Here is a 22,640-nt window from a genome sequence, read left to right on the forward strand (position 1 = left end):
TTAAGCATAAGGAAAAATGGGAATATACTGTGTACCTTTTAAAGGCCATTATGGTGTAATAAACATTATAGACTATATTACAACTGCATTCATTCATCAACTATGGGGGTGGTGAAGCTAGAAAAAAGGAAACTGGGACACTCTGGTAGCCTAGTTCCTCAGCACATTCTTCACCGTATGTGAAGAGTACCAGAGTGGGTTCCCTATCTCAACACATGAGCTAAGTGGAGCACTGGTATCACAAAAGCTAAGGAAAGGCGACAGTGACTTAAAGCCCCGTGGCATGCAGACAAGTCGTGGGCTGTACCCTGCAGCCCTCGAAAGTCACAGGAAGAGGACTGCGAAGGCTTAAACGAGTATTTCTGCTTGATCCCAAAAGTAGCAATAGATTTATTAAAACACACTGTATTTTTTTTCCTTTCTTTGCTTCTTCAGCCCTCCAAAGCACATAATTTTATTTTACCAATTAAAATTTTTCCCTTAAACAGCTAAAACTTGCTTTCTTAAAGAATACAACACTTCAAAGATACTTAAGAAATGAAAGGCTTTTAACCAAAATAAAAGGGGCATCAAGAGAAAACCTGGTAAACAAAAGCAAATTAGTGAACAAATAGGAAAACAGTACATTTGGAGATCTAGGATAGCAGATGAGTTGTGGCCATTTATCAGAAGCGGATTATTTTCCTTGCCAACGTCCACACAACTTTTTCCAGAGTTAAAAGATCTGGAGTCTAAAGAACTGATCAAAAGTCTTCCACAGTCAATAGGAAACTTCACCTACAGTGAGCTTGGGCTCATTTACTGATGTAGTAGGTATTTCCATGGGAAGAAGCCCTGCAGCTCACCTCAGGACTTGGCATTAGCTCCAAGCTTTTCCACTGGGTGGTGGTAATGAGATCAAGAAGTTCAGGAGAACAGATAATAGAAGAACTCGGATCACAACCAGTATTCATTCATTCGTGTATTCATTCATTCTGTCTATATATATACACGTGTCTTTTTTGTGTGTGAACATGTATACCTACTTACGTGTACATACACAACACTGAAAATGTATATATTCTTTAGTCTTTATGCCACAGTAATGAAAGGATGAATAAAATCATTTCTAAAATCTTCCAGAGGATGAAAGAAAAATTTTAAAACATTTTGGGAAGGGCTAGTGTACTAACTCTAAAATTAATCTTAAACACTGTTTTCTTCTTTAGCATTCAGCTGAACAATATAATTTTCTCAATGTGAAAGCTGAAGAGAGTTGGGCTGATGCTGATGACAGGTCAGAAAGTAGCACTATATTATTCCTGAATGAGCCAATATAAATTATAGACCTACTGAGGAAAAAACTCCAGTGATTAGTATTTTAATACATTTCATTGACTTCAATATATGACACACTATTATGGCTTCCTTTTTCATGTGATCTATAATAGTCACAGAAAAGAGTGGAAATGAAATTAAAAATGATGTGTTTACTTCCCTAATATTACACATTTCAGTGAGATCCAATTTTTAGAATGGGAATGTTTGGCATAATCCGAAAATCAAACCCCTTTACAATATTTATGGTTACAACCTCCCAATTTAAGACACCATAAATCACATCAGGCATTAATTGGTTGACTTTCACAGGGCGCTTGTTCTAACAATACCAAAACACAGCAGAATATTAAGTACATGCTGGGGAAGGATATTTCTAATATTGTATAATATGATGTATTGCCATGTACAATTTAGATCATACCGCTTTACACCACAGCTTATATAAGGAGCAGGTAACAGTTATATACATATATAATCAAAAAATTTGTTTTAAACCTTCAGCAGCAGTGAGATTGGTGATGATAATTAAGGCAGCCCTAGCTTTACCTCAAGGATCCTGGGCATTAGAGCACATGACATGCGTTGTCAATAGCACTGCAAGGCTTGCTTGGGAAAACAAAGCAAGATCCAGAAGCTGTCAAGAGCCTTACGTCTATATTGGTTTACTGTTCTGCACCAAAGTTTCATCTCCTGATTTTATCAAAATAGACTTTTATGGTTAATTTACCTTTTTTACTCTACAGCTTAAAACGGCTGTAGAACTCCCTGCAGGAATATGTATGAGCTGCACATAGAGTCATAGAATGGTTTGGGTTGGAAGGAACCTTAAAGATCATCTAGTTCCCACCCCCTGCCACGGGCAGGGACACCTTCCACTAGACCAGTTTGCTCAAAGCCCCGTCCAACCTGGCCTTGAACACTGCCAGGGAGGGGGCAGCCACAGCTTCTCTGGGCAACCTGTGCCAGTGCCTCACCACCCTCACAGGAAAGAATTTCTTCCTCATATCCAATCTAAATCTACCCTTTTTCAGTTTAAAACCATTACCCCTCGTCCTATCCCTACAATCCCACCTTTCCTGTGGGCCCCCTTTCAGTACTGGAAGGCCACTATAAGGTCTCCCCAGGGCCTTCTCTTCTCTCTCAGCCTGTCCTCATAATGATTTTAAAACCCCACAATTTTTATGACTTATGATTTAAATACAGGTAGATACATGCATAACAATAATAGTCTTGAAGTACTCATTATGGTCCTCCTGAGTGGTGCTTAACACTATCAACTTACTGTGTGAAAGGCCCTGTTTACTCATTAGAACAATTATATTCTTATTTTCTTAATAACTGATGATTTACCAATCTTTCTGCTGTAGCAAAAGAATATAATTTCAAATAGGCATGTTAAAAACACTATCAAAAGAATTTAATCTAACTGTCAGAATATTAATAATTTGCGTGCTTAATTAAAGATAGCCATATCAAAATAGCCTTCAGCATATTATAGATTACTAGTCTGAAAAAATTTCATTATAAGAAACAAAGTCAGTATTGGTCTAAAAATAGAGAGGATTTCCAAAGCCTAGCATATCAGTTTTGGCATTTTGACAATTAAAAAATGTCTACATAATTCATTTAATTAAGTAAAAACTTCCTCATTAGCTCAAGCTATATAAATCATGCTAAGTTTTATCAAAATGTACATTTTCTTGGGTATCTGTAAAACCTGTGTAATCAGAAGACAAGGCAGAATACTATTAATAGCAATATCAAGACAACTGCCATGGGTAAACTGAAAATCTGTGCCCAGGCAGCAACACGAGCAGTTGTTTTTTCATCCAATTTTTGAGTTGCCTTGGAGTTATATTGCTCTTGTATTGCTGAACCCTGAATTAACAGTCCTTCTTGTCTCCAAGATGGGGGGATGAAGTATTGATACTTTTCGTGACTACACATTAATTTAATTAAAATAATAAGCATTCTGATCTCATATATTTATTATTTGAGTGGAAAAAGGTTTAGGTAATTCCAAGATTTTTCTGCTCTACAGCTATGTTCACATGGCCCTTTAGACCAACAGTTCCTGATGGAAAGTACATGGACCTAAAAATAAACCTCCAGTTGTAAAAGACCATCTTCCACTTCCTTCTTTGCATAATTGTGACACAGTGTATGCGTATATATATATATAGTTAGGAGCTTAATTTTCCACTTGAATTTTTGCTATGTACCCTCCAATGTCATTTGATGTACTTCCATAACTATATTACGCTTTCTCTACACAAACCTGAATTTAACACAGGATATCTGTTATCTATATTTACAAACACTCAAAATAATGCATATTTGTTGTACAGAATTTCAATGCTGACACCTCCTAAATATATTAACTTACCCTTGAACTGACCTCAACATTGGCATTCCCATTAGTACCAATGACCCTAATGTATTTGAAATGCAAGAAGTAAGAGGAAAAGAAAGTAGAAAAAGTTTTAAAAGTCAAAACCAAAATAAAACGCAACTGTTCCCTGGGAACCAGTACGCTGTATAATTTTTACAGGAAAAGGCATTTCCTGTAGAACAAAATCATTAAAACAAACATGTAGAAAATATGAAGAAAAAATCCAAAAACCCCAAATCCAAAACCAATCTGCACTTAAATTCTTACAGCTCTAGAAGAAATAAGACATGTTTAAATCTGCTGATCTGGAGTTAGTTGGAAAACAAGAAAAAAAAAACAAACCAAAACAAACCAAAACAAAACCGACAAAACAAAACCGACTTCTTTTGAAGCAGATCTTGAGATTTGTACCTTGTAGTTATTAAGACTAGGTCTGGTAGATTCAGCGACTGCCAGGATGGTCCCTCACCCTCTTAATGTTGTCTAAACTTGCCGCTTTTAAATATCTTTACTGCTACAATTTTGTCAGCTTGAAATCCCCATCAATTATGTGACCTAATGCTGAAATCAAATAATCTTCCTCTTTACAAATACTCATGCTTTACTGCAAGACACTGAAGTCCCTGTATTCCTGTGGCTTCTGGTAAAGCTTTATTGTCATTACTTAATTCTTGAACATAAATTGATTCCTTGAGCTTCCTAGTCATTTTTGCACATCTCTAAATTCCCTCCACTCACTTTCCATAGCAGAAAATTCTCTTATAAAGGTATATTTATATCTAAATGACCAAAAGTGTAATCTACTTTCAGGCAGATTATATTTAAAGATCATCTCTTAAAGACGGCAATTTAAGTTCTTAGGCTGGATATTCATTTCCATTACATCCTCCACGTTATTTTCAGAAAGCAAAACACGGATTAGTTTCATAACAACACCATAAAGGTTAAAAAGCAGGAGTTGTAACAAAATTGTCTCGTTGAGAGACTTTAAGAACAAAAATAACATTCGTGGAATGTCACTGCAAAATGAGATTGAATATAAACATGCGGGGCACACGTCTACCCCTACGTCACTTCTCCTTGATAGTCTCCTTCATCTTCCTTGCTTTATACACGGAGGTTCTCTGGTAAGGGCTGACATCAATACTCCAGCCTGCCCTTGCACTCTCCCTTCAGGGCTGGCAAGCCCGTGCTATCTTTCATATCAACATCGCAGACTCCTCACATCCCCAATTTGTTTTTCTCATTGCTTAATTTTCAGTACAGTCAAATCTTTGACTGTAACTGATGCTTCGTTTTGCAAAATATGTTTTCTTATCATTCCTCATCTGCAGTTTACTCACCCTTCATATGAGGAACTAATGAGAAAGCTGAGAGACAACCAAATACTATTTGTATTAATTTATTAGCAAGAAGCCAACTTTTGCTCAGTGTTGCAACTGCGTATTTTGGATTTAACAGAACATTCCTTGAACTGAAGGCTAGCAGCAAAGTAAGTGGATTTTGGACAAAGCATTTTCTGACCTCATGAAAACAGCAGCAGGAAACCAACTCCAGTGGTCAAAATTGGATCATTAAGATGAAAAACCATATGTGTTTCTGGTCTTTAAATTGCTACTCTACAGAGTGATAAGAGAAATCATATAGAACCTTATCAGGATTTAATTTCCTAACAGAAATGAGAAAGGAATGTGCAAACCCCCCCTTTACGTGATCTAACATTAGATTGCAGTACATGATAAAAATATCTTAACAACGGTCCTATACCTAAGGAAGATAAAATTCCATCTCTTCTTCCTGAAGATGCTTTCTATATACAAATCCATTTAAAAATAGAGTATTTCTGGTTTGCTGTGCATGACTGTCTTCTTCAGGAAATGTTTTTTGGCAAAATCTGGTCACAGTTACTGTATCTTTTTAGTGCTTCTGTAATGATATCTCATAAAATGCTGTTAGTATATGAGATTTATGAATTAAACCTGTCAAAGTATATGTAGTACAAAAACATCCTTGATAAGTTTCTTTGTAATTTAATTCTTAACTGTAGTCTAACTGTACCATAAAGGGTCTATACTACAAGCCTCCACTGCTATATGAAATATCTGTCTTGTATGTATTTGTATTTTGTACATGTATATTTTCCATGTCATTCTGCATCTCCTCACTGACTCTTGTATCCTAAATTATATTTTAAAAATCCCCAACATTTTATTACATCTCTAAACTCTCCCAACTACAAGGTTATTTCCAGATTAACTCAGATTTTGAAAGGGTTCACTATGAGCAATGTTGTCCTTTTAATCAAGAAAATGAGTAAATTTTACCACAAATTCTATACTTTTCATATTGTGATGTACTTACTGCAGGGATGATATAAAAAGCATTTACAAATGATGCAGACATGTTCAGCATCTGCATATGGCCTCTGGGAACAGCAGAGACAAGCAGCGCTCTGAATCTGCGAGTACTTCCTCCACTATGTAGTGGGCAGCATTTTAAGATGAGTGGCTGTAGGAAATTAGGGCTCCCTCCCTCAGCTCAGTCTTTTTTTCTGCTCTACAAATTTTGCAGTTTAACCTCCTAGTATTTCTAATCTCATCTAATTCTAAGATTAAAATTGAAAATAATTCTTACAACAGTCAGAAGGGGATTATTTACTACTGTAACTATGACGTGTGCTGTTCTCATTTTACAGCACCACTAGTACCATTAAAGGGAATAGTTTTCTATGGTTATCTTATATTTTTGTTAGGTAAATTTAAAAAAGCTAATTATTAATAAAATGCAGTAACATATGTATTCCTGAACACACTAACACTGTCTATCCTGTCTTTTTTAACAATTTCTGCGTACCACCTGCCATACTTCCAAAAAGAAAAAAAATTCACAAAAAGCATTTATAGTATATATTCATCACATCGCTTCCTAAAAATGTCTCAGAGAAGGGTTGGGTGTTGGTTTTTTTTTTTTTCCTCTCCATATCTATTGGATGATGAAGCAGATAGGATTTCCCACATTTCTCTCCAGTATGTCTTCTGCGTCAGCCTGTTATGTGACTCTGCAAAGCATAGTATATATCTTGGTTGTGTGCCAAGTCTGCTTGGGAAGCCAGACTTTCTACCAGCTCTTCATGCCACAACCAAAATCATCCGACCTTACAAAAATACACAGCAGACTATACTGTTAAATACATTTCAGCATAAAAAAGCTTCAGCTAAGAAAGTTTCAGCAGAGCCTAACCTTTCCTTGGACATACTTCAAGACTTATCGTAACTTTATGTTCCAATAATAGAAACCTCCCAAATGAATAGGCAAATATTTAAATTTTACAGATACCACCCTAAGGAAAATTTTTAGTTAAACATAAATGGCATGATTACCTAATGGGCATAAGCAAAATGTTAAGAAAGAGGAGTGTTTGGATAAAACAGCTACGATTAATTTTTCATTTAATTTTTTTCTCAAATATAACATGCTTCTGGAGATCATACTTAGTGAACATACTCGTGGTTCCAGGCCCACACAGTATTTTAATTCCATAAGGTGCGTGGGAGGCTTTTTTAAATCCACATATTTTTTTTTTTACATATTAAATTATTATCATCAGATGGAGGGGAAATTAAACATTCTGAATGTGTTAAAAGCCTCGGTCTTCTTGACTCCTATTACCAACTGCTAACTACTGCTAAAACTCATCCATTTTTGGAACATGAACAACCTTGATAACATCAGATGAAGACAAAATAAAAATAGAGCTTTGGCAAAGCCTGTGAATTGAATTCCGGTATTTCAGAACACGGTGTAAAGCTCTTGATTGCCTTTGCAAATGTAACTCACTACATTAATATTGAAACTAACTCATTTCCTAACTTTCCTAAGAGCAGCCAGAACTATGGTCATGCTGGAAAAGCAGGAAACTAAATAAAACCCAGGCTATGGAAGTAGCTGTGATTCATTTTTTCCTGATGGATAACAAGGAAGACTGTAAGATGACAAGAAAGGTTTTGTGAAAATTATTCTTAAACCTCCTTATATCTAGTTTTCCTTTCTTTTGGCACACCATATATGTTAAGTTTCCTCTTCTTTCCTTTTTCTGAGGATGGTAAAAGCAATCTTTTTCATTGCCTTAATTATTTGCCTTTTAAGATGACTGGAATTAAAACACATCCTGTATGTTTTCTTTATTCATATAGTCCTTATTTTGACATATAGTTCTGTATACAGCATTTGGATTTTATCACTATGCAGACATGCAATAATAAAGATGCTTAATGAGCAGCAAGCTTGGTTTTTGCTGTCTGGGTCCTGTTTATATGACATGACCGTGCATCTGATGCATCGAGAAGAGGTCCCTGGAGCACAGCCCTACACAGCAGGGGAAATTCTGGGTTGTTGAATAGGACAGTGCTGTCTTGACCCTACATGTCTCTGCAGGATGTGTTGATACATGCAAGGTGGCAACCATGTTTTTCACAATCCCTCCAGCAGTATTCAGAGCAAATGTGCTCTGCACAGACCTTCAGCAGGATGATGTGACTCCCACCACCTTCACGTCACAAAGCACAAGGCTGAAAACCTCCACTTCAACGAATGCATCTGTCTGAGCTCAAAAATCCTCCACTCCAGGTATTACAGCTCCTGTCCTCAACACCGGCATCCGTCTGCTTGCTCGACTGCAACGCACCGATGAAGCCTCTGCCGGACCACGAGCTCGTAAGGATGCTCGGATGAGGCAAGTATGTAGGCGCTCTATGGCATCACACCAAGGTGCAACATCAGGGGGGCCATGTCATGTGAAGGCAGATCGTTACTTGTATATATATGCAGTATATATATGACCACTTTTCCCCCCTTTCACAGATGAAGAGTTGCCTGAGGTTGGGCAAATGGACTAGGAAGGCTGCAGGAGGTGCTTGTGTTTCTAGACCATGCTGGGTGGTGGGAGAAGCGATGTCCCTGGGAGGAGTGGAGCCCACCAGCACTGTCCCAGCACCAGCCAGCGAGCAGCGCTGCCCAAACCAGTGCCAGCATCTCCATTGTGCAATCAAGGTGATCTGTCCTGCTCCCCAAGGCCCAGCTGAGAAACAACCACAGATGCCTGGGCTGCCCTTGGGTCCCAGCTGGCTCTTCTGCGACTGCCGTAGCCTGACAGCAGGCACACGAGATCTCAGCCCACCAAAGCTCCTCAGCTGTGCTCTTATGTATAATAAACAGGTTAAAAACAGTGAACATCAGGAACATCAGTGACAACATCAGGCAGAGGCAGTTCTAGATTTATATGTAGAGTAGTTTATGCTGATGTAGGTACACTAAAAAACATTCTGGTATGTCTTATGTAAAATCTTTTACTAACCGAAATCCTATCACATCTAGAAAAGCACGTACATGGTGTCACCAGAGGGTCCATCACTCAGATGTGGTGCTTCACAGGGTGAAGCTGCAGCCACAATCCACAATTTGAATGGAAAGACGCAAAGCAAAATTCTGCCTTCTGCTGCTGTAGAAAACGGGGCAGGGATCCAAAGACACATTTGGTATCCCTTCCTCCCTCCTCTTTGATTATTTTTGCTGATTTATCCTTTCTCCACGGGGTATAGATGTTCTGAAGCCATTCCTCTGACAAAGGGAGCTATGCAACTGCTGTCTGTGGCAACTGCAAGCACAGTCAGTTCAGGACAAAGAACCGTAGTGGTTGGGGTTCCATGTAGAGAACATATAGGAATGGGTACTGGTGCGTGCATAAGGCAGCTCAGTCATGACAACGCATCCAGCGCATGGTTACAGTCAATACATGCTACAGGGGACCAAGCTTGGATACAGCTGGGAAATGCCACTCAGCCTGGGCCCCCAGGAACTCAGATCAAACGATATGTAAGAGCTCTCAAGCTAAAAAGTGGTGAGAACAAGGGACTGTTTTAACAATCCTAAATGTGTCTGAATTCCAATCAGATATAACACAGGCTTTTGAGCAGCAGCACGGTTTTGGTTTTCCTACCTTTAAATTTCTACATCATGTTAATTTTACAATGCTGAATCTCATACCTTGAGAGGAGTCCCTTAGAGAACAGTTGTTCAGTCTAGCTGTAAGTTAGTAAAAATAACAACAGAAATCAAGTTCATACCTCAATTTACGTATTTCTAAAAACATAATCATTGCATGATCATTGTCATTTAGGGTACTTTACTAATAGTTTTTATTTGGTAGACGTCTGTGTAAGTCTTTTTGCTGCAAGGTGAGAAGAGAGAATAGATATTTTTAAAAAGCATGGAATATTTTAAACATTAAGAACCACCAAAGACCCTGGATTAATTCAATTTCAGATTTAAAAAAAAAAGCCCAAATGTCAGGTGATCTCACTGCAGTTATAAATATCTGGAAGTTGTGTAATTATTTAATCTTTCCTCTGTTTGTAAGCCTCTTACAACAGGAGCACATTCTCCAGAGATCATTGGCTTACTGTGTACCTAAGAAAATTAAGCTACAGTTGAATTATGGTAAATATATTTCATTCCCCCTAGGAGTGGGTAGGTGAAAGTGCTTAAGTTCAAATGGAAGCTAAACAAAAGTTTTAAAAAGTTAACCCCTAACATACATGATAAAGTCCTTATACAGCTTTGCAGGAACGTGTCCTCACCACCAGTGTAGAAAACAAAGTCTGTAGAGCATATATGTTTATTTCTGTTATGGATTTTAAATCCATTCTCAAATCCTATCATTGAACAATCATCTTTCATTCAATAGCTATGTATTCTCTGAAGTTCTTTAAATAATAGATTTAAAAACTAATATAAAAGAAGCAATATGCAGCATTTATTGATATCCATCTGTATCCTGTATTACCACACAAAGCATAAGGTACAACTCAGCAACAGAAGAGATCTTTCCATTGGAACTGGGTAGGCATACAGTGCTTTGGCTACAGCCTTTACCTTCCCTTTGCCAGTTTAATTTCACCATAATTTTGATGGAGTTTCCAGATGGTGGGTTTGCTGTTTGGGTTTCCTTTTTATCCTATAAGGTCTAATAGGAAACAAATTGTTCACGTTTCTTTTAAAGCTCTACAACATTTTGAGTATTACACCAGGAATAGTTTTGCTGTTGCTGGTTTTGCCTTCAACTACATTGCAATTTAATGATCCATAAAGATGTGGAGGCCATACTTCTGGAATCCTTAATGCACTACATCCTTAAATGCACACCACTGAGTGACCCTAATGAAGTCAACAAGACCACCAATCTACACCAGTTGAGGTAAGTCAGTCTTAAAACCTCAAAAAGGAGTTGGCTGAAACAGAGATACATAAATGCAAATCTATTGGTAATAAACAGAATCAGAAACTGGAGAGCTGAATGGCTTTGCTGAGTGCTTTAAAATCAAGATTAAATCAGAGGTTGTCTAAGAACAAGGATACCTGCTTCATTGACAGAGTATGGTACATCAGAAAGCAATTAAATCAAAGGCTTTAGACTTTATTTTTGTTTAAACTGCAGTCACTGCCAGCCATTGACCAATAACAGTATTTAAATAGCAAGCAAGCAGTGTCACTGTTGTGCAAGAAAAATGACCCGGTGAAGATTAGGAAATACACTGTGGGGGGAAGACAGCTAAGCACAGGCATCAGTTATTTAGGGATTCTGTCATGCCTTGCTTCCCACAACAACAAAAACAAACCCATCCACTGTGTTTTCAGAAATGAGGCTTCTGCCAACAATATCACAGTAGTTGCAAATGCTAAAGATTTCAACTTAATTGCTATGATATTCCTGCAGGCCTTGCTAAGCAATAACCTTACGACAAAGGACTGATCCTGGCTCTGTAAAGGATGTCCAGCATCCTTGTTTCTCTCTAACAAGAGAGCTTAGATGTGAAAAGTTCCATTTGAGCAGTTGAAATGCTTGAAAGCACCACCACTGCTATTCAATCTCCTTCCAGTTCAGATACTCTTGTAGGCCACAGACAGTGACATATTATTTCTTATGGTCTCTGCTGAGATCCTACAAGTCCATAAAAAGCCTCTTGCTCAAGCACACTGCCACACATTTGTTGCATCCTCCTGCTCTTGGAGTTAATCAGGACTACAGCATGTGTTTCTACTAGGAAGAACCCTCCATTACTCAGCTGAAATAAACATACATATGTACACATACATATATATTTTATAAATACACATGATAAATACATAGGTATAGATATCTATTGCAGAACTTTTACTCCCAGGGAATGCATAAAATATTGATACGTCCATAATGTATCATTAGATTGTAATGTATAATTTTATAAAGTATCATATTATGATTATCATACTAAAACATTATAGACAAGAGAATCTGAGGCATATAAAAAGCATAGTCATTCGCTCTTATGGAAGAGCTCTCATTTCAGACCACACAACAGATCCAAAATAATACATGGAGCCCTGCAAACACAGGCAGGAAAAGGGCAAAGCACTTTTGATTGGCATGGGGATAAGCTGCTGCTCAAGGAACTCCCTGCTCATGCTAGTAATTCCCTCTGCCAAATTCCTCATGATTGATTTTCACAAGTAGGAGTAAAATAGAATCATGCAAGCTAAATTTTTGTAGGCAAGCATGCCTCAGAAATAAATCTTCGAATTCAAATGACAAAATGAGTCAGCAATATCATCAGGACCACGACACAGCTTAGGTCTTCTTCCCAAAAAGCAGGAGAACCTACTCAGGAGTCACATGCTTAAAGAAAAGCAGTTACTGTGGGCAAAATGTGTTTTTAATGGCGAATAGTGCCGGGTTGGGTGTGCTGGTACAGTCTCAATGGCATAAGTTAATGCTGTATCAACTTAAATCCCACAAGGTTCTGGAACAGTAGCTCTGGGTGACAGAAAAGCCTTCTTTATACACTACTGAAATCAAATGAAAGGAAAAAGGAAAAGGAAAGGCAAATAGATTACAAACACATCTGAAAAGGAAATTTAATGGGTGAAATTCACTGTTCCTTTTCCTTTCACCCCTTCTTGCCAGTTCATTGTTCACATCTTACTCAGGGCTACCTTTTGCCTACCATAAATGGCCTTGGTCTTTTACACCCTCTGAATAGCCATTTCTAGCTACCACTTTGCTGTTCTTGGCTGAGTTATTTTAATGAATAACCTTCTTAGTTATCACAGAGCTATTTTCCATATAAAATTAAACTGACTAGGCAATAGAAGTAGCAGAACAACTCTATGTGCAAAGAGGAAGGTATTGTTCTGACTACTGTGGCCCACTCTTTGTTTTTACTGAACAGTGATAGCTTACCTGCAGGGTACTTATAAACAAGGAAGCCCCCTCCAAGATCATCTCCTGATATTTAAGTATGGTAAGTTTCCTAATAATAAATAGTTAGACTTAATGGAGAATGGATGAACACTATCCCAGTGGACATCTAAACGTGACACTTCATTCCCAGTTCTCAGTGTTATTGCAATAATTGTCATTGCAATTATAGAGTTATAAATGTATTTACAAGCAAACATGTTCCAACATGTCACATTTGTGATACATGGTGCTACTGGGGTAACACAACATATAAAGAAAGCTAAAAATTAAAAACAATATACCATGTACCTAAAAAGTCATACAATGCTAATGCAGAAATAGACATACAACGTTTTTGCCTCCTTGCTCCATTACGTCCTGTTAATGTAATTCCTTTTTCTGCTCACAGCACCTGTATTTTCATTCCTTGCTGGTCCACACATTGCAAAAGAGATTACAACTTATGCACACTAAATTTGCATCATGATACTTATATGCTTATATGCAAAGGTATTTAGGGGAGAACAGAGAGTGCTGAAGGGGCAAATGTGCAGTCTTTGCCCCAATTTCATACATTCTGGATTAATTACTACAGAGTAGAGAAACTGCTGAAAAAGCTGTCTGATGAAAAGGATTAGAAACAAGGTGGGGGGTTAAATGAGTTTTGTTTGTTGCATATCCAGGTGAACACTTTAAAAAAAGGCAGCTGTAAAAGCCAAACCCATAAATACAATTTTTCCAGGCAATTCGTTTTCAAATCTGCCTTCATTCTTTTCCAGTAATTTCACAGAAAAATTCAGGTGCATCCAGAATGTTATAAATAGGGTATGGAGTTAGACAAGACACTTTTTTTGCAAGAATTAGTGCCACATAAAGGAGCTGCAGAAGCACTCCAAACAATCAAGTCTCTGATTTCTAACTTGGAAACCTGCAACTCAAATCTTTCTCCTCCTTTCAGTGTAAAAGAAACTAGTGAACACATGAAGATCTTTTACTGACAGATTTCCAGCCCTTCTCTCGAGCAGGGAAATCTGAATGATTCTGAAAAACTCTGTAAGAGGTTTGACATATAGAAAATTGCTATATAGGTCCATATACAGGAAGCCCTGTTGCATAGTTCTCCAGATCAATTGGTGAACTTGGATCAGCATATGCATTTTTTGTCCCTCCTAACAAGACAGAGTCAGGATTGGCAGGCTCAGCCTAAACTCGTCCACTCATAGTGCTCTAGGTCCACAGAGCAACTGAGCTATTAGCTGACTGGCAAACTTCTGTGAAACTTGCTTTTCTCCTTGAGGGATTATATATTTCGGTATAGCTACCCTTTGTCTGTATCTCTATTTTCTCCATCTGAACAGGGCTGTCTTTGCTGAAACAGGCATTCTCTCTTTAACTTTCAATAGAATAATATTCAGTAATAACATACAAAGTGAGTCTTATAAAGCAATCGCTTTGACTGTACAATCTCTAACATCAGAAGTTACAACAATTTCCTCTTCCCATCACCTTTCTTCTCACTATAGAAGTCCAAATTGACATCCTCTACAAAGAGAGACTCTCACACAGGATTATCAGAATTTGTATCAGCAATAGCATAGCCAGCAGGGACAGGGAAGTGATCTTGCCACTGTACTTGGCACTGGTGAGGCCGCACCTCAATTACTGGGTTCAGTTTTGGGCCCCTCACTACAAAAAGGACATTAAATTCCTCGAGCGTGTCCAGAGAAGGGCAACGAAGCTGGTGAAGGGTCTGGAGCACATGTCGTACGAGGAGCGGCTGAGGGAACTGGGGTTGTTTAGTCTGGAGAAGAGGAGGCTGAGGGGAGACCTCATCGCCCTCTACAACTACCTGAAAGGAGGTTGCAGAGAACTGGGGATGAGGCTCTTTAACCAAGTAATAAGTGATAGGACAAGAGGTAATGGCCTCAAGGTGCACCAGGGAACATTTAGGCTGGATATTAGGAAGCATTTCTTTACAGAACGGGTAGTCAGGCGTGGGAATGGGCTGCCCAGGGAAGTGGTGGAGTCCCCATCCCTGGAGGTGTTTAAGAGTTGGGCTGACATAGCGCTGAGGGATATGGTGTAGTTGGGAACTGTCAGTGTTAGGTTAATGGTTGGACTGGATGATCTTCAAGGTCTTTTCCAACCTAGACGATTCTGTGATTCTGTGATTATCTGGGAAGAGACATAAATTATCCAGAGAGCGTTTCCTTCTTACTGGTAGCCACTCCACCATCTGGGACTTGCTATTGCCCAACCTCTGCAAGACCTGGTTTCTCTTGCTATCACAGATACCCTATGTTATACAGGAGGCATCCCTTTATTTTTTCACTTTTTGCTTGTTCAGAGTAGCCTTCAAGTAACAATGCTGTTACTGTGTGCATCTACAATACCCGAATTACATGTTTACGCAGTGCAGTGCTCTGGTATCATCTGGGAGCACTGCTCCTCTGCAAAGCACTTCAAGATTCAACCCAAATGGAAAATATGGGGTTTTTTAGTAATGATCAATAGCTTCTGTTTTTTATTTGCATCAAAAGCACATATACTATATTTCATGTTGAATGTAACAGTTTTTCCTTCTGCTCAGTGAATGGATCATAACAAATCAGCTGTAAACCTTTACAGCCAGCAGATGTAAGTGTGCTTTCTCTCCAATTGAGCTGTATCTGCGTGCCATGAAAGTACAACCTGTTCTCCTCCTGGCTCTCACAAATCTTGAAAATAGTGATATCAGCTGCTTCGGAACAAATATCAACAGCATTTATTCTTCCTCAGACAAATATAACTTGTACACCACTAATAATGTTTTCCCACTTTTTTTTATCCTATTGTCATCTCTCAGCATAAAAGAATCTCAAATGTGATGTGGATAATGTAGGAGGGAAGAAGTGTCCATCAGTGGTAAGGAGCTAAGGAGAAGAGGCTAAGTGATTTAAAGCATAACAAATCAAACCACACTTAGGTTAAAGAAAAAAAAAATCAACCACCTGAGATCCCTTTTCAGACCAAATTCTCTCCATCCCAAAGGTTTTATCTACCACATATGCCCACACACCCCCTCAGAAGCCAAAATTTTCTGCTCTGCCCTTTCTGTTACTGCTTACTGGATTAAAGTCAGCACCATCCTAACAGCTCCCCACAACCGGTCTAACTCCAGGACAGGCAGCAGCCAGCACTTGGCATCATATTCTGCAGCTGTTAGCGCATCCTGAGAATAGAAGTGGAAGAATGAATCAGCTATTTTAGAGTTATAGCATATCTTGGCCATTAGCAGAATAAAACTATAGGAGATAGTGATGATTAACATGTTCCTCCTTTTTCTGCTTCTCAGTTAAGCTTACAAAGGTTTGCCTGTTAGCTCCCATTCTTTTGAATCCCAGCATACATGGGGTTTCCTATGATATAACTATCAAAATGCAATGTAAAAGAAAGGTTTCTTGCTCTTCAACATCAACCGTATTTGTAGAGGACATTATAGCTCAGGGAAGAGGGAAAATAATAATAGATCTGTGACAGCAAGGACAGAATTCAAATAACAGCATTCTCAGAAGCAGTTACAGTTTTATTTTCCTTACTAAGGATGATATAAAGTTGTACCATAGATATTCAAAGGGGCTTGAAGAAAGGGGAAGCAAAATATTTCTTCTTTCTCTCTCAAAAAAACAAAAGGTGTCCAATTTTAGGGAATCGGTGTGGGTTGCAGCATGACTACTGTTCACCCAGTCCCAACTCTGAAATGGAAAGCACTAAAATAGCCAGTTATTTCCCCTCCAGCTACATCACTGGGGAGCTGGAAACATGTGACATCTCCTTGAGGTGTGGCTGAGGCTGTTGACAACCTCAGAGCAACCAGAGGCCAGGTAGATCTTAAGGAGGTTTGGAGAGAAGAAGCGGGTTTGGTGGCAGGGGGGATTAGGCACTAAGCTTCACTGGCTCCAAGTGTATCATCAGGATGACTCATACTGAGGAAGAACTGTGGTTTCTGGTGACTCACATGATGGCTAGTTTGGAGTTTAAGCTCTGTGTTCAATCCTTAGCCTGCAATCCCTTAAATAATCTTTTAATATGAAGTTTAGTTCATATACAGGGCCAGCAGAGCTCCCTTTGCTGAAATTAATTGGAAATGGATTGTGAAAAGCCACTCACATTAATCACTGTGAACGGTAAAAGGAAAATATACTTCTTGGGGTGGGTTTTTTCCATTTTATCTTTCTAAAGACTATCAAAAGGCCTACTAACCAAAGTCGGCATGATTCCATCGGAAAAAGCAAAGGCTTTTTGGAACTCTTTGTAAGCACACAGCATCCCTGAATCAGTGGAGGTAGCTAATATCCCAACTTAGGCTCAGTCACAAAACAGCCTGTCACACAACATGTCCCCTCGTCCCCCACCCCAGCCCCACCTTCCTCCCTCCCCGCAACACAGCCAGATGGCTTAAAAAATGTGTGGAATATGACATTTTAATTATAGTTCACCTGCAGGTAGACCACGAGAGGCCTCTCTGAAGAATAGGGAAGAATAATTTAAAAAATGATAGGCTGGTTTCTAATTTTCTGTCTCCTCAGATGGCAGGGTGAGAAACAGGAAAAGAGAGCAGACCGAACGACAGGCCAATTAAAGTTATTCTTCTGGCCAGGGTGGCACTGGCACCAAGCCCAGATCACAAGCTCCTGGCATCTCCTTTGCGTCCTACAGCACCCTCCATCTGAGGAAAAGCATCTCCCGCAACCCCACTGAGCCAGCTTAGGGCTCCAGCTGGTGTCTTCAAGTTTGGCATTTGCTTCAGTGCCTTGCTGGGCTCCAAATCATCCTCCACCATGACCAACAAAAAACTTTTGGTGCAAAGGAACTGGCTTGAAGGGTGCATGCCCAGCTGATCCCAAAATGATCACCAGTGCACTAGGAGATCTGATAAGATTTTTGAGCTTTCGGGGGCCACAGATGACCTTAGATATGACAGCTGTCCATCCACAGGGGCTGTTAGACCACATCAGATTAAAAGTTTGAGTTTTGCAATAGATCTTTGTTGTCCACTTTTAGTTAAACTGGCATTATCTTATTATTTCAATCCATACGTTTTTTGATATTACCGGTAAATGGTTTAATTCTTTGTATGACACAGTTGTTTCAGTTCTGAATTGCTCCCCATCAGTCGGCTTAATTCCATCAATAACAACCTAATAAAGTAACTTTAATCTTGCAGTAATGAATACTACTGGCAGCTTACTCCAGAGTAGCCTTTAATTAAAGCAATTTAGCCTCAGTACTGGTCACAGCCGAATGATAGCCTGCACCACTAAGGTTTTATGCTTGAGATCCTGTAGCTCAAGCCTTCAGAGCAAGCCATGTAAGTGGAAAGAAACTGTATTTGTGGATTGGAGTGGGAAACTACTCCCCAAGCTTTGTGCATGCCACCTTGCTCCAGTTAATAGTGAAAGCCAGAGAACATTAAGGAGTACAGCCAGCTTTTGGGGCTGCACTGTGGAAGATAATGGCATTGGCAGTTTTGCTTTCATGAAGCAGTGTTGGACCCTTGCCTGTCCATGTCCCTTCTCCGTCCTGCCCACTATTCCTTGCAGCTGAGGGGCTTTTTCTCCTCATTATCAGATGACACAAGAGTTTGTTAATCTATGTCTCACGAAAGGTTCCTGAAAGATTTCTTTAGGCCTCCACAGCAAAAATGATCCACACTTTTTTTTTTTTTTTTAATATGCACAGCCTGTTTTAAACAGATTATTAATTTATTTTTAAGTGAGGTTTGGAGGATCAGAAAACAAAATAGTTCTCTATCACAGATACCAGTACAGGTTTAAGAAACAGTACAAGGGAACAAAATGTCTCTGTTCCCTGAATATTTCCATGGATTTCATCAGTTCTGCAAAAGGGATGGTGTTCTCAAACAGGTCTGATTTCAAACACGTTCAAGAATTAAATATTCCCCTTTTCTCTGCCCTTTCTTAAGAGTTCTCCATCTAACAGAAAATGTCACAGTTTATCATTGTTCTCTTTTAAGCTCCCAAGATTTTTTGCTCCCTCATCTTCAACATGATTAATTTCTCTTGTTATATTACCTATTTTAAAGATCTTTAATATTACACTGAAAAAGAAGAATGCAGATTGCAATGGTGGTCTGGGCAGTCTTCAGCAGCCTAAACAAGTGACTGCTCTAAGGCAACTCTAACGCTGCCAGCACAAATGCTCCACAAGTCTGGGAGAAGACAGATGCTGCCATTTTATTAATATCTTCTATAAATGAGGCTTGTCATTAAATTCAGGAAGAAAAACAAGGACTGGTACAATGTGAAAAATGAAAAGACATGAAGTATTTTGGGGAAAGCAATTTACAATGAAAGTAGAGCTGTTGTAAATGTAAAGTCTCAAGCTAAGGTAAAACTACAGTTAGACTTACGATGTAGAGAAAAAACTTAATGATTTCCTCAAAGACTCACATACCAAAATTCCCTTGACTGATGCCATATTTAAACAATGCTAAGTGAGATCAGACTGTAAAATATTTAATCAATTAACTTCTTTGAAACATTTCGTAGTCAGAGAAAAGCAATGCTGAGCTGTAATAACAGCTATCACATTTTTAGACTGATAAATTGAATTAAATACTGTAGACATTTAAATTTCATAGCATAAGATAAGAACAGAAACATTAAGATCCAGATAATTCTATCACCAAAGTGCTAAATTTTTCAAATCAATATTCCCATGGCAACTTTGTTACTGCCAGCAATGAATATGAGACAATAGCACACATCAAGTGTGCAAGATATGAGTGAGAGAGAGTATCTAAGTGTTTGCAATTTTTAAAGTCACAGAATAATTCACAATAATAGATGTAACCCTACAGCAAAGAAAATGCATGCTGTATAACGGGAACCCCTTTGCATGCATTGACATACCCTGAAAAAGGTTACTCGGAGGTTACAGAATAATCACTTCTATTAGATTTCTAAATTCAAGAAGATAGCCATCTATCTGGAATCGTCTAGGAACAGGGTAATCTCACATGACACTAGCATATGGGCTAGACAATGCATCTCCTCCAATTTTAGGATGCTAAATTACTTGGACCTCTCGCCCTCTTGTTATTCCCATTGACAGAGCCCTGCCTGTACCTATAGACTTTAAAAATGGAAAAATAATATAACTCAATGCATTACTTAACTTCCTTCATGTGTATGTTTTATGGACCCATAAAACTTGCAAGAACATTTTAGCAAATTGTTATTAGAAAATAATAATTAAAATTATATTATTAACAAGCAGTTTTAGAATTTGTCTTTTGGGCTAAGATTTCAATTTCTCCCAGTTTTCTAGTCTAAGACATTGCCAAGCATCCAGCTTCTTTCTTCTATGTTAGTAAAAGTCTTTTGATCTTCTGTCCAATAATCAAATTAACTTTCTCTTTCCCACATTACTATAAGTCCATTTCCCTGGAGTCTCAAACATCATTACCTCATGCTGTAAACTCAAGACATTTCAGCAACAAAATCATTAAGTCAGTTCATTGTCTGGGGATAGATGTGCATGTCTACTTCAAAACTTTTAGGACTTTAGCAAAGGTATATGCTAATCATAAAAATTGCAGCATTTATTCCTTGTCTTTGGGTATCTGCTTAGGTGTCTATATACCACAGGTAATTTTTTGGTCCATTCTCAGCCTTAGTTTCCAGATTTGATGATATTAGTCAATATCTGCACAGCTAAGAATCACAGCTATTTTCAACAACTTTCAACTCCTGGCATATTTGGGTTGTTTCATTGCTAGGTACCATTCTTCAGCAAGTCACTACAAAGGTCTAGGTGGTTTCAGTCATGGTCAGGGACTGCTTCAAGAGCATCCTGGCGTCCCTGCCCAAACACACTCAGCAGCTCCGTGTGCTGCTAACAGGACATTGGGTTTTCAGTATCTCACCAGTGATGTCCATGCTGGGCACGGTCCAGAGGCTTAGCGACTGGAGGTGGCACTCCATTTACAAAGCTATTGCACAAGTGAGTGGTGTGCACTCAACTCTGCCTGCAGCCTAGAGCGTTAACCAGGGTAGGCAAACCGCCCATGCGACTTTTAACGTTTTAGCCATCCCAGCATGATCTTGATAGTTGGCACTGAGGTTTATGTCAACAGCTACTAGAAGGTGACATTAATGTTAGCCTTAGTGGCCTTAGTCTTTACTTGCAATTTGTTTCCTCTAAAAAAAAAAAAAAACCAAAAACAAAAACCTAGTAATGAAATTTGTACAGAAGTGTTAAGAAAAGCACAAAGACCATTTTAGGCCAAAATATAGTTTACATATATACATTTTGGAATGTGTATCTATAATGTGTGCACATCTATACATATGTGAATATAATGCATATATAGAGGACATATATACCCTTTTTTTTGGCTGGCTTTGGAGAGAAGGGGGAGGAAAAGAAACTGGAAGATGCTTCTTCCTTTATTAAGTGAGCCTTTCCAACAGTCTTTGCTCTTTCATGTAACATTTTAAGCTTGATGTACTCCTTTAGAGTTAAGGTAGGTGTAATTACAGGCACAAAGGAAAAAGACTCAGAGAATGGTTTTCTTCTGACCCTTACCTGAAGCTAAATATCATGCTATGAGGCTTTTTTCCCCAATAACATAAATAAAATAATTTTGTGATGAATAATATTTAGACTTTTTCCCACTATTAATATCTTTGGTTCTAGGTGGCAACACAGAGTTTGGAATAAAAGATTATTCCATACTACTCTTCTGGGTCATAACTGGACCCTCAGCTGATGGCACAGACTTGACTGGACCCCAGAACACCCCCAGGCAGCAGTACCCACAGTGCCCTGAGCATCCTCAATGTCTCACTGCTGTGCAGAACTCTCTCTTCCCATTCTTCTTTGCTGTAGCAGCATGATACCCCTTTCCAAGCCGTTTTGCATGAGTTCTCCAAGTGACAGCTGAAGCTGAGAAGAGACACTGTAGTTTACTCAACATTATCACAATAAGAATTAAACGGGGAACAAAGTTCACAGACACAAAAGACCCCCAGCACAATGCAGCCTTGCACGCAGAGGTCTGAAAACACAACCAAATCTGAGCCTACGAGACAGGGCTTCGCTCCCCCATGGCTACTCACGAGCAGCAAGCAGCCTGGAGAGCAGAGGGCACATTGCACATTTTCTAGCATCTGTCCCTTCTGAGGGGGACAGGTTGGGGGTTTTTTTTTCCCCCAAAAGGCTTTAGGTCCTCTGGAGCTGTAGCAGTGGTACTGAGAACATGGCAATTTTACTGAAGTGTTTCCCTATCTTCCACTTCAGAAAGTAGGCTGAATGCTCAGGATAGGCTGCTAATAGTTAAAGCCACTGTGGCTAAAGCAGCTTTATAACCAGTAAGACTGCTAGCTGTTGTTGATTTGCCAGGCATCTTTGGTACAGTACTTAGCACTTCCCCGTTCCTTCCTCTGTCAGATACAAGGGGGAAAAAAAAATAAAAATCTAGCAACAAGCTATACCAATGCAAATTCAATTGCACTTGTAATAATAGCTATCGTTCTTCTCACTTTATTTTCCAGGTATCCTTCTCCTTTTTTCCTGGACTGAAAGAAATTATATTTGAGTTCTTTTCTCATAGCTTATTCAGTGTTTTGAATCCTGATATAAAGGAAG

The sequence above is a fragment of the Strix aluco genome, chromosome 6, assembly GCF_031877795.1.
Source record: "Strix aluco isolate bStrAlu1 chromosome 6, bStrAlu1.hap1, whole genome shotgun sequence".
Lineage (NCBI taxonomy): Eukaryota > Metazoa > Chordata > Aves > Strigiformes > Strigidae > Strix > Strix aluco.